This window comes from Canis lupus, chromosome 21 (genome assembly GCF_011100685.1).
Source record: "Canis lupus familiaris isolate Mischka breed German Shepherd chromosome 21, alternate assembly UU_Cfam_GSD_1.0, whole genome shotgun sequence".
In the NCBI taxonomy this organism is placed as follows: Eukaryota; Metazoa; Chordata; class Mammalia; order Carnivora; family Canidae; genus Canis; species Canis lupus.
Window position 1 is genome coordinate 49,707,403 of NC_049242.1, and position 12,334 is coordinate 49,719,736.

Sequence of the window (12,334 nt, forward strand, 5' to 3'; positions counted from 1 at the left end):
AGTGGCTTGTTGGAAGCGCCCGCCGGGAAGTGTGAGCGCTGGGCCTCCGACCTAGGTTCTCCCTCGTCGTGCGTGCCCAGCCACCACAGTCAAAGCCCGGGCGTCCGGGACTGCTGCTCACAGCGAACCGAAGCTAGGGTGGATGCTGCAAGAGCTCCACATTTTTGGAGCTGACGTGGATTTAGCCACAACGAAGGGAAAATACCACCCGTTTCAGAACCTTCCTCGCGGCTGCCTTAAGAGAAGCAAAGGCTTCTGCAGTTACACTGCCCCTGGGGGGGGGGGCAGCCCCTTCACGGAAGGCTTGACCCCCACAGAGCTGGGTTCCTGCTGGCTGGGCTTCGTGCAGGTGTATCTGCTTAGTGGGACCTGAATCAGTGTGGAAACTTAGCTGCGATTGTAACTTGGTCTTCATAGTTTCTATTAGTCAGGAAAAGGCATTAGAAGTAGATGGAGATGAGTGACTGGATGAGACCACACCTCTCTGCAACAACTTTGGAAAAACCCACTTATTGAGATACAAGTAGAAACAGCTTAGATATACACTGCTTTTTGTTTTGTTTTGTTTTGTTTTAATGATAAAACCACCGTTATGGATTTATTTGTAATGGCTTTTGGGAGCCCAATGCCGTAAAGGATTCTGAGGCCTTCCCTGAACCCAGTGAGAAAAAGTACTTGTTTTGATTTTTGATTTTTGATGTCCGCCACCATTGCGGGGGGCCGGGGGTCATGCCTCTGCCATTTTTTGGGAGGCAGGAGTATGTCTTAGCCGTGTGTAAATAGGCCCCGAGTAAGGTTCTGTTAAATGAATAATGAATAAATTATGAACAAACCGTAAATGAATGACTTCTGACTGCGACCTTCGGCAGGAATTAAAACAGTGCTGAGTTCCCCACTTTCTAATCCTAATCTGTTTAATTGTATATCACCCCAGAGACTCAGAGAAGAAAGGGGATGCATTTAGGGGGATCAAAGAAGGTGACATTTAGAGGTTAAGGAGGCAGAAGAGGTTTCTCATTTAACTGAGGGAGAGAAAAATGTAGAGTGACAGGAGGGGGTTCCGTGGGCCTTCTTCCCACGCCCCCCTTGGATAACGCTACCTGTCGCAGCGAAGCAACGCCCAGATCTCCAAGGCCTAGCGCGATGAGCGTGGGTTCCAGTTCCCGTATTGATCCGAGGCAGGTGCTCCTTGACCTTTCAAGCATCGCCGGGGTCACCGGCGGGTGAAGAGCATGCGGGAGAAGCAGGTGGGAGAAGACCCTTGCTTCCTAACGCGGCCCTCGAGGAGGCGTCGCCCGCGGCTGACCACAGTCCTTGGGGAGCGCTACCGTGTGGTCGCACCCGAGTGGGGCAAGGGCCAGGCTGGGCATCGGGACAGAGTGTGTCTCCCGGCCACCTGCTTCCCGGCCACAGCTCCAGGCCGTCCTCCTATGAGCACGCTCGCGGCCTGCAGCGCCAGACTCACCCGGGGGTCTGTTAGAAGGGCACACCCTCGGGCCTGACTGGGGTGGCTCCTGGAGGATGAGCCGAGGTGGTCCGGCACGTCCATAAGGCTGCCCTCCTCTGAGGGGCCTGGCCCTGGCCCGCCTGTCGCCGCTGCCCTGCTGCCCGGTGCCACTGCATCCCCGCACCTCAGTGTTTGAGGCCCGTCGCCGATCACGAGGACGTACACCCCCAGGGGTCCTGCTGCAGTGGCCGAGAGTCCTCTGAGCCAAACGCCGAGAGGGCAACGACTACGGCAGTGCCCGGGAAGGCCTGGGAGCGCGGCCTGCACAGCCCGGGGCCTACTGCGAGGCCCGCGAGGCCTACGAGGACAGTGAGCACAGCGAGGACAGTGAGGACAGCGAGGACAGCAAGGACAACGAGGCCAGAGAGGACAGTGAGGCCAGAGAGGACAGCAAGGTCAGCAAAGACAGCAAGGACAGCGAGGCCGGAGAGGACAATGGGGACAATGAGGCCAGAGAGGACAGCGAGGACAACGAGGCTGGAGAGGACAATGGGGACAACGAGGCCAGAGAGGCCAGCGAGGCCAGTGACAGCAGCGGCCGGCAGTGCAGCCACAGTGTCAGGCTCAGCACCTCTGCAGCCCTGACCCCTGCCATCAGGGCTGCTGCTCAGCGCACTGTGCACACCGTGCCCTCCTCCACTCCCCGGGGCCTTGTGTGAGTGGCCCTGCGAGGCCCATTTCCCAAGGGTCACCTCCCCCTGACGCTCCGGTGACGATTCTGGCCGACGAGCCTCAAGTGCTTCCCGGGTTTTGCACATGCACCCTCTGCCTCCTGCATTCCTCTTCATTCTTACCCCAAGTGTGGACCGTATCTAGAAGCCTTAACCATCTGCCCCGTAGAGCCCCCGCCAGCTTGCTCTGGTGTTGGCGACCCGATTTTTCCTTTGTGAACACTGGTGCAAAAAGAAATCACGCAGAGCATCACCTGTGTAGACTCTTGCTCCAGCGTCTAGGCCCCGGTCAACCTATTGTCTTTTTTCTTCTAGGCTCAGGAGGTCAGTCCTATTGGGTGACGATGATCGGATTTCGTGAGAATCCGACACAAAGGACTCAGAGGCAGATCAAACCACCGAAAGCTCAGACTGTTAGACCACAGGGGTACCTTCCTGCGCGGCCTGCGGACACCGGCCGCACTTCGCCAGTCGGGCAGTGGCACAGCTTACGTGCAAGCGGCCCCAGCGCATGTCTCATAGGTAGGGCTGGGTGGCAGGGACGGGGGCGGGTGGCAGGGCCCTTACTTGCCTCATCGGCCTGAGCTTGCGGTAGGAGTGGCAGCGTAGACACGCTGTTTCCTGAGTGCGGTTCCTGGACGACGAGGGGCGCCAAGGACAGGCGGCTTGGGATTAAAACTGGGGCATAGCCAACGTACAGTAAAATGCCAACTGCCTCCCTCGAGCATCGCGGAAACGGGTTGTTTGGGTTACAAGGTCCACAGCTGTAAAAATGGGTTCACTTAAACTATTTCTGGTGAACATCTCTGATGAAAATGCACGCATGCTTCTCTGCTTTATTGAGCAGAACATTCGAATTTGATCTGGCTGCGACCACCCGACCACCAGTTCTTCTGAAGGGCTGTGTTGCATTTGGGGCTCCGTGTTCGAACCTGTGCAGGTTCCCGTTTGGAGTTCTCGTATCCACTCTTCATTGTTCCCCTGTCTTCATGGACCCAGGCTGCCCGCCGTCACTTCCTGATGCTGCCAGTGTGTTCCCCCGTGACCTGCCGCCTCCGGGGTGCTTGGACTGGGAGACTAACCAATCCTGCTTGTTAAAGTCGTGCCTAAAATATAAGCAAAATCGACTGCATGTGAGCTCAGGAGCACGCCTATGCGAGCCAAGCGCATGAGCTTTGGTATATCGCCTCTGCTTTGTCAGCGGCCCCCTTTTCTTGCTTGCTGGCTTCTGTCTCTCCCCCCCGGCCCCCCTCTTCTTTCTCTCTCTGTGTCGGGAAAGTAGGGTTGCTTCATTACTGGCTTTCATGCAAGTGAAGTGTTTCTTTGCATCAGGTCGAGTCTGAACACAGGTGATAGAATACTGACCAGACGTGGGACGTCACAGTCCTCCGGGGCTACTGAAAATCCTGGCCCTAATACCTTGCGTTTTTAGAGCTCTCCGCACTGTTCGCAACGTCCTCCCTACCGGCACGCGCGTCTGCCATTGTGCTATAATGCTCATATTGCATCATTTTTGTGGTCATGTTGGCTCTAAAGTCATCTTAAACTAACCTCGCTAGCAAGTTAAAGAAAAAAAGACGGAGTCCTACAGAGAAGGAGTGAAAATGTCTAGCGTGCTGCTTGTATCATCCTTTCCAAACATTTGCCTTTTCTCTCCTAGGCTGCGTGGCCTCTGACAAAGACCCGCGGTCATTAGCTCTTGTTTGGTTTACGGGTCCCCAAGGTGGACAACCACCACGGGCCCCTCTGTCCTCTGGTTCTCTGCCTGGGGGAGGAGATGCGGTAAGAGTGCACAGAAGGTGTGTACGTGTGACAACGAAGGCGGTAGAAACACAGAGGATGGCGTAAATTCCACGCGAGCGCACAGTTTTCTGCTCACCATTCCTTCTGAAAAGCATGAACAGCTCTCTTCAAGGCTGGTCCTTCTCGTCAGCCACAGAGCTTTGCATTCCGCGAGCACCCGGGTCGCTAAGATGCGTGTGATGGTAGCGGAGGTGCCCCCTGCCCAACGGCGCCTCAAACGGGCTTGTCTACTGCTTGGAGACCACGTGCCACCCACAGAGGAGAAGACGCACCTCTGGGATCTTCGCGACGGATGTGGGCGCCGGGATTCATCTCACGAGGCCGGGACGTTGGGGTGGCTGGGATCACGGAGCATTCCAGACCTCCCTCGTGCCCCGTTCCCGCTGCACCAAAGCCAACCTGCGGCTCTGGGCCAGGGATGTGGGGAGAACGGAAAACAGCTGTTGACAGCTTGCAGGGCCGCGCGAGGGGCACAGACGACCCGTCAGAGCTGTGACAGCCGGGCGCGGAGTCCCAGAAGCCCACGGAGGCTGAGGCTGCGGAACCACTGCGGGGACGGGAAGCTCAGGGCCCTGCCAGCGCGGGAGGGAACCACCGTTGGATGGAATCCAGGCCTTGGGCCGTGTGCGGGCCTTGCTGCTGGGCTCGGCCTTCGGGCGGGCTCCTGGGCCCCAAGCCCTACCGGCAGACGAGGCCCCCCTGGGGCGGGGAAGAGCAAGAGTCGCTTTTCCAGCCATTCTTCCCACAGGGAGCCCAGCGTCGCTCCCCAAATGCGCACCGGGCTGTGTTGCTCTACCTCCAGGCCCTCTCCTGGCCTTTCTGTCAGGGTGACGTGGGGCTGCTGGGCGCGCCCCCTGGTCCCCCAGCGCGGGGCTCTGCGCGCTTCCCCGGCGACTGGTCCCCTCCTTTCCTCTCACCTCCCTGTGTGTCCCACGTACCTGCTGCACAAGCTTCTTCCAGGAATTGGAAAGAAATCGTGCCTTGTCTTGTCTCTGGGGCTTTGAGCAAGTTGTTCTTTCTCTTCCTTTTCCCCTGTTTTCTTTCATGACCACGGTCTTCCATCACGTCCCTCAGGAGCAGTACTGGGTCCTGGCACCACTGACCTGGCAGCACCCCCTGGTCTCCCACGAGGGCCCCGGAACAAGCGGTCCTAGCTTCCGTGCATCTGTGTCCGCACTACGCCTTAGCCCTCTAAGGGCATCGATGGTTCCACCCAGCAGGGATGCAGGTGGCCGTTCCCTACACCGGGTGACCAGGATTGGCAACAGAGCCTAAAGACTGCGTTTTGTGTCTGAATCCCGGTGTCCTCTCCCGCGAAATGCATGACTTCCTGTGCCTCCGCCCGGGCGCCCCGTCTGTTAGATGGAGCGAGAGTGCATACTTCTCAGGGGGGTTCGTGGGAAAACAGCAGCGAGCACCCACACTGTGCCCGCCAGAGTGCACTCACCTGCATGTGCTTGTAACGCGGTGTCTCCTACGTGCTCCGGGTTCTGGACGTGAACCCGGGGTGCGATACAAAATTGTGTAACTTGCAGGTCACTTAGAGGGATTGGCTTAATCCCTCTAAACCTCATGGATGCCCCCCTGAGGCAAGGTGACGGGCTCTGGGAGACACTCTGCCCCAAATCTGCTTAAGGGGCTTAGGGTCTCGTATTCTCTGCCAACCTGGCACAGTCTCCGGGACAGGCCCAGCTCCTCCTCATTCCTGGGGCCAGATCACACCGCAAAGGTTCTTGTCTCGTTCCCTTGTGTCTTTATTTCTTTTCTGGAACCCCAGTACTTCTGGGATTGGGGTCTGTATTTGTCACCGGCAGGGCTCCTTCTGGTGTCCTGGAGTCCAGGGCCTGCTGGGGCCCTGCCACTCCTTGGATGCCGACCACCCATTCATGTTACCGTTGTCTGGGATGCTCACCCCACATTCCACCTGCCTGACGTTTTGGTGGCCCTGCCTGCATGCCTGCACTGCTGCGGCCTTTTCTCTGCGGGTATGTACGGCGGGTGGCCTGTCAGGAAAATAGCAGGATCTGCCTCCTATTCCTTATTTTACTCTATGTAACGATTGCCTCAGTCTGAGATTCCTCCCTCAGTCTCATCTTGCCACCACCCAAACCCCTGTCCAACTGACAAGGTATCACTAGTTTCACGCGTGCCGTTTAGTAAATCAACACTTGGTACATCACCCGGTACCCGTCACGGCAGATGCACTCCTTAATCCCCGTCACTCACTTAACCCACCCCCAACCCATCTCCCCTCCAGCAAACCCTCAGTGTGTTCTCTACAGTTAAGAGTCTGCTTCTTGGTTTGCCTCTCTCTCTCTCTCTCTCTCTCTTTTTTTTTCCCTATGATCACTGTTTTTTTTTTTTTTCTTAAATTCCACACATGAGTGAGATCATATAGTATTCATCTTTCTCTGACTTATTTTGCTTAACGTTTTGCTGTCTGGTTCTATCCATGTCATTGCAAATGGCAAGATTTCATTCTTTTTTATGGCTAAATTATATTCCTGTGTGTGTGTGTGGGTGGGTGGGTGCGCGCGCGCTGCTTCTTCTTCATCCATTCACCCACCAATGGACACTTGGGCTCCTTCCGTAATTTGGCGATTATAAGTAACGCTGCTATAAACATTGGGGCCCATGTATCATTTAGAATTAGTATTTTTGTCCTAGTAGTGCAATTGCTGGTTCATGGGGTGATTCTATTTTTAACTTTGAGGACCCTCCACACTGTCTTCCAGCGTGACTGCACCAGTTTGCATCCCCACCAACAGTGCAAGAGGCTCCCTTTTCTCCACATCGTCACCAACATGTTGTTTCTTGTGCTACTGATATCAGCCATTCTCACAGATGTGAGGTGACCTCTCAATGCAGTTTGGATTTGTATTTCCCTGATGATGAGTGACTTCGAGCATCTCTTCCTGTGTCTGTTGGCCATCTGGATGTCTTCATTGGAAAAATGTCTACTCATGTCTTCTTACCATCTTTTAATTGGATTATTTGTTTTTGATGTTGAACTTTGTAAGTTCTTTATATATTTTGGATATTAATCTTTTATCAGATATGTCATTTGCAAACATCTCCCATTCTGCAGGTTGCCTTTTAGTTTTGTTGGTTGTTTCCTTCTCTGTGCAGATTTTACTTTGACGAGTTCCCAAAGTTCCCAATAGATTAGTTTTGCTTTTGTTTCCTTTGCCTTAGGACACGTGTCTAGTAAGAAGTTGCTATGGCTGATGTTCCTGCCTATGTTCTTCCCTGGGATTATAACGGTTTCCTGAGTCACATGTAGGTCTTCAATCCATTTTGAATCTATTCTCATGTGTAGTGTAAGAAAGTGGTCCAGTTTCACTCTTTTTGCATGTTGCTGTCCAGTATTTCCAACACTCTTCATCGAAGAAATGATATTTTTCTCATTGGATATTCTAGCTGCTTTCTCAAACACTAATTGACCATACAGTGGTGGACGAGGTGTTCTCTTTCAGTTAGTGGTCAGGAAGTTCCGTGTGCAGAAAAATAAGATTAGACAAACCTAAGTTTGAATCCCTCCACAATTTTCTCTCTCTCTGAACCTCATCCACACAACAGAAGGAACGATATCAACCTTAGAGTGTCGCTGTAAGGATGAAGCTGGGGAATGCATATGAAGTGTCTGGCACAACGAAAGTCCACGTAGGGATATAATCCATGCATTCTCAGCTGTTCTTGCTAATCAGGGTCAGTGCACAGGAAGAATGCGTCATGGCGTGGTCATCTTTGACCGCAACTTGGTGAAATATTCCTTCTCAGCAGCAAACCCCAAGAGCTTGCACACTGGCTTATTCGGGGAACCTCTGTTTCCTGCATTTTTGGGGCTTCTGCCAGATGTACACGGGTCATTCTTACCTGTGTAAATAACCGAGCTGCCTTTATATTGGTCATGCCAAAGACTGATGTTTATTTAATTTTTCCCCCCAAATTTCATTCTCTTAATTCTTTCCTGAATACATGGAAGAATTATCATTTTCTTTTTTATAAAATTTTTTATTTAAATTCAACTTAGTTAACATGTCGTGTATTATTAGTTTCAGGGGTGGAATTTAGTAATTCATCACTTACATACAACACGCAGTGCTGATTCCATCCTGTGCCCTCCTTAACGCCCATCACCCAGGTACTCCTTCCCCCCACCCATCTCCCCTCAGATGGAGCTAAGTGAAATAAGTCAGTCAGAGAAAGACAAATACCATCTGATTGCTATTTTTTCATTAGTGTAACAACATCTAAAGTCTTCTTACCACTCCTTGAGGTCCTCCTCTCAGTTCTTTGTCTCTGTCATTAGTACTATCACTCTTACTCATTTGTTCATTCATTTATCCTTTTGTTCATTCATTTTTTTCTCATCCATTCATATAGCAAATATGTGTTATACCTACTATGTGCCAGACCTGAGTTGGCACTGAGGAGCTAATAAGTATCCCAATGTGTTTAAGAGTAAGTGTTATGAAGTCAGAGACAGACCTTTGTTTGACCTCTGACTCCACGGTGTCCTAGCTGGCTGACCTTAGGCAAGTCATTTTAAGTTCTCCAGACTTCAGTTTGCCATCTGTAAGATGGGGTAATATCAGTTCCTATTTTCCAGGATTGTTGTAAAAAGCAAATAAGATGATTAATGAAAGTTAAGCTTTTTAGTACACTGCCTGACATATAAGAAGTGTAAAGTATTCAATAGCTGCTAGTTTCTGAGGATAATGATGATTTTCTAAAGATTTATTTATTTTAGGGGGACAGAGGGGGAGGGAGAGAGAAGCAGCCTCCCTGCTGAGCACAGAGCCTGATGCTGGCTCCATCCCACAACCCTGAGATCACAACCTGAGCCGAAATCAAGACTTGGGTGCTCAGCTGACTGAGTCCTCCAGACACCCCAATGATAATGATTTTTAATGACTAGGTCCTTCACGGAGCTCAGACTTCAGTAGGGATATCACATATGTTACCAAAGAGCCATTGAAAGTTTTTAAGCAAATTAATGACTGGGCTGTGATCATCTTTGATGCCTCATTTTCTCTCTTCCTCTTCCACAGCCAGACCATAAGACCAGTAGATTTTTCCCTTAATTGTGTTTTACAGATCAGTCATTTTTTTTTTCTCTATCCCACTGAGATTTCTAATCTCTGGGAAATTGGCTGGAGATGGTTTGATTTACTATAGGTTTTGAAAGAACACTTGGCTCTTTTCTACGTGTCTCATTCCCTCCAGGAGACTAGCCCAGGTACATTCTAACGGCAGTGTCAAGATTCAAGAGAGGGAAGATAGAAATGCATAAAACCTTGTTTTGTGTCTCTGCTGCTATAGGATTGTTTTTATTGGCCAAAACAATTCATGTGATCAAGACCAGAGTTAGAGTGGGAAAACATGACCAAAAACATGGATATAGGGAGGTTTGAAAACGTAGGTCCACTAATCCAAACAATTTACCATTGTCTGCTTTCTGGCCACAGAAATATATGCTGTCATATATGAACTATGTTTACTCCCATATCCCAAGTCCTGGCATCATGCTTGAGGCTAGAGGATTGTGCCCCTCTTGATCCAAAAAATCATATACTATGGAACAAAAGGTCATCTGTCCTATACCCGCCATATAGTAATGAAATGAAAGCAGGATGACCCATATAAATTTTCTAATCTGGAAAGGGAAAGAGTAGAAACTACATACCAGTCACTGGTCCTTAGCAATTCTAAACTTTTTCTGGGCAAATATCTTGTTTTCCCTACTCTGGAGGGAATGTTCTTTGATTAGACTTTAGTTTTGCTCCCTGGGAATGGCTCCTAGTCCCTTGTTCTCCATGGCTCTTGGGTCAGCTTTCAGGCATATTGTTTCTTTTCCACCCTTGTTGGATATTTCTGAAGAAAATATTGGAAATATTCCCGCTTTTTGCCTATAAAATATTGGAGGCACAAAGGTCTTCCTATAATTTTAAGACATTTTTCTACAGTCTCAGTTCCTTTCAATCCATATTGACAGAACATTGCCAATCGAACTGAATTAAAAATACTGTGTATTTCCTTTGACTATGATGTGATTCTACTTCATGAACTAAAAGTCACATCTTTAATACCCTTATAAGCCTTTTCATATAGCAGAGAAGTTCTACTAGGCCCTGCCTTAGTTTTTATTTATTTATTTATTTTAGTTTCAGAGGTACAGCTTAGTGATCCATCAGTTGCACATAATGCCTAGTGCTCATTACATCAAGTTCTGATTTAATTCTTTCACAGATATTTACAAAGGGCCTTATAGCCACACCTATGATTTTGTCTTTTGTTTCCAAGCTATATTTTACTTTGAGAAATTTTCTGCTCCCCAAGGAGGCTAGGGATGAAGAATAGTTTTATGTTCCCTGCCAGAAAATCAAAAACCCTCTATATTTCCTCTATGTTTGCTTATAAACTCGCTAGTTTTTTCTTTAGATCATCTCCTTCTTATAGCAGTTACCAAATGCAGCCAATAAGAGCAGTCAGCACTTTCCATGTTTTGCCTAGAAATCTCATTGCTCCAATCCAAAAGCTCATTACTACATTTCCTCTTTGCTTAGTTACAATAGGTGACAGACTTACCAATTGTCTCACTACTGTATGAAATACATTGCCATTTTTCTCATCTCCTTTTAAAGTTTTCTCACCATTCCAGCTTCTGTAGGCTGCTCTGACCCAAAGCCAATGTCACATATGCGATGTTTTAGTAACGCAGAGCCCAAATGCAACACCACATTCTTTGTCAGCTTACTATGGTGTATCACAAACCACTGCAAGGCTTAGTGGCTTAAAATAACAACAATGTATTATTTCTCACCAGTCTATGGATTGGTAAAAGATTTTGCAGATCTGAGCTAAGCTCAATGCCTCAGTGCTCTTATATCTACGGTGAGCTGGAGAATCAGCGAGGACCTGCCTGACCCAGAGTGGCCTTGGCTGGAAATCTCAGCCCTCCTCCAAATATCTCTTACATTGAATTTTTTAAGTGCATACATGGAATTTCATGCTTAAGAACATTCAGAGCCTGTATATGAGCTCAGCAGAGAAGGGTACTGTCAGTTAGTGGTTTTAGCCACGAGTGAGAGGAATAGAAGAGATAATGTGCCCTGTAATGTGCCTTGATTTCTGTCTTGATCCCCGAGGTCTTCAACAGTACCGATCAGATCTCATTTATTATATTCATGCAGTATGACAGCCGATGCATATTAGATGCTTAACGAATATGTAGAATGAGTAATTGAGTGAATAAATGGAAAAAGAAGATGCCCGTATAGGGATGCAACATAGACTAGGTATTAACCAAGTATTATTATTCTATCTGTTCAGATGTTTTTCTCTCCATTTCTTAAGCCCACCCTGTAAAACACTCATCCTGTTATGTTTTTCCTCTAATACTAGGTAGACATATTTGCCTTTTCCTGTGACCTCTGTAGATGAAGGTTCTTCTCATGTCTACATGACAAAATGCATCAGTGTCCACTTGCTTCCAAATCACGTTTAGTAAATTTGTTAAATAAGTGAATTAAGTAAATGAATGAGTGAATAAATGAACCAGACTTACACCATCCAAGGGCAATGACTTTCTCTAACTTGTTTATCCTGAACCATTGTATCAGTGTCCCCTATATGGCAGGCACTTAATATTTATTGGATTAGAAGTGAATAAATGAATGAGTTAGTGAATGAATTGAAACTAAATCTGAATTCATTATTTCTATTTCATTTCTATTTTCCAGTCTACATTATATTAGGAAATTCTTTTGTGATTAGTTCTAATAGTAATTTTTTTTAAAATAGCCCAGGAACTCAATTCTATTATTATCCTAGTTTTCATTCTTGCTCAAAGACCTTTTCCCAGACAGTGAGAATGAGAAATTGTGCACTATGCTCACCAGGAGCTTCATTTTCAAAGTGAAATATTTCAGAGTTCCTTACAGGACAAATAGGATGTTGGAATCTTTTCAGGCCAAATGGGGTAGAAAGGACTAGAATCTGTGTCCTGAGTGGAGTAACTCAGGAGACCTCAAAAATCTTTTCCTTGACCCTGAATGTCTTCCTTCCTGCTGAAACGTATTCCCTACACTTGAGAGACTTGGGGGTTTAAAGCCATGGTTGTTGGACTTTATTGTCTGACTGAATTCCACTTCCCACTCTCCAAACACTCTACTTTGGGTAGCCTGGAGGACGTCGCAGGAAACTATTTTATCAATCGCTTCACACTCATGATTCTGATATTGGTGGTCGATAGATCACACTTTTAGAAACACTTTTTGTCTGTGTCTATTTACATGTACGTGTGTGTATGTGTGTGTGCAGAATGCAAGACAAAATGCAGTAAGGTGCT

General features: G+C 48.4%; 1 protein-coding gene and 1 long non-coding RNA gene across 2 annotated transcripts in view; one reads left to right on the top strand and one right to left on the bottom strand.

Moving 5' to 3' along the window:
- LOC119865039 overlaps positions 1–1,618 on the bottom strand; it is a 90,369-nt gene extending 88,751 nt beyond the window's left edge. The window contains exon 1 of the long non-coding RNA XR_005375884.1: positions 1,101–1,618. This is a non-coding gene — a long non-coding RNA (uncharacterized LOC119865039). The remainder of the gene's footprint in view (positions 1–1,100) is intronic.
- The window catches only part of METTL15 (methyltransferase like 15), a 238,330-nt gene extending 235,630 nt beyond the window's left edge, over positions 1–2,700 (top strand). The window contains exon 7 of the transcript XR_005375883.1: positions 2,494–2,700. The gene's annotated coding sequence lies outside the window, so the exon portion shown is untranslated. The remainder of the gene's footprint in view (positions 1–2,493) is intronic.
- The last annotated feature ends 9,634 nt before the right edge of the window (positions 2,701–12,334 follow it).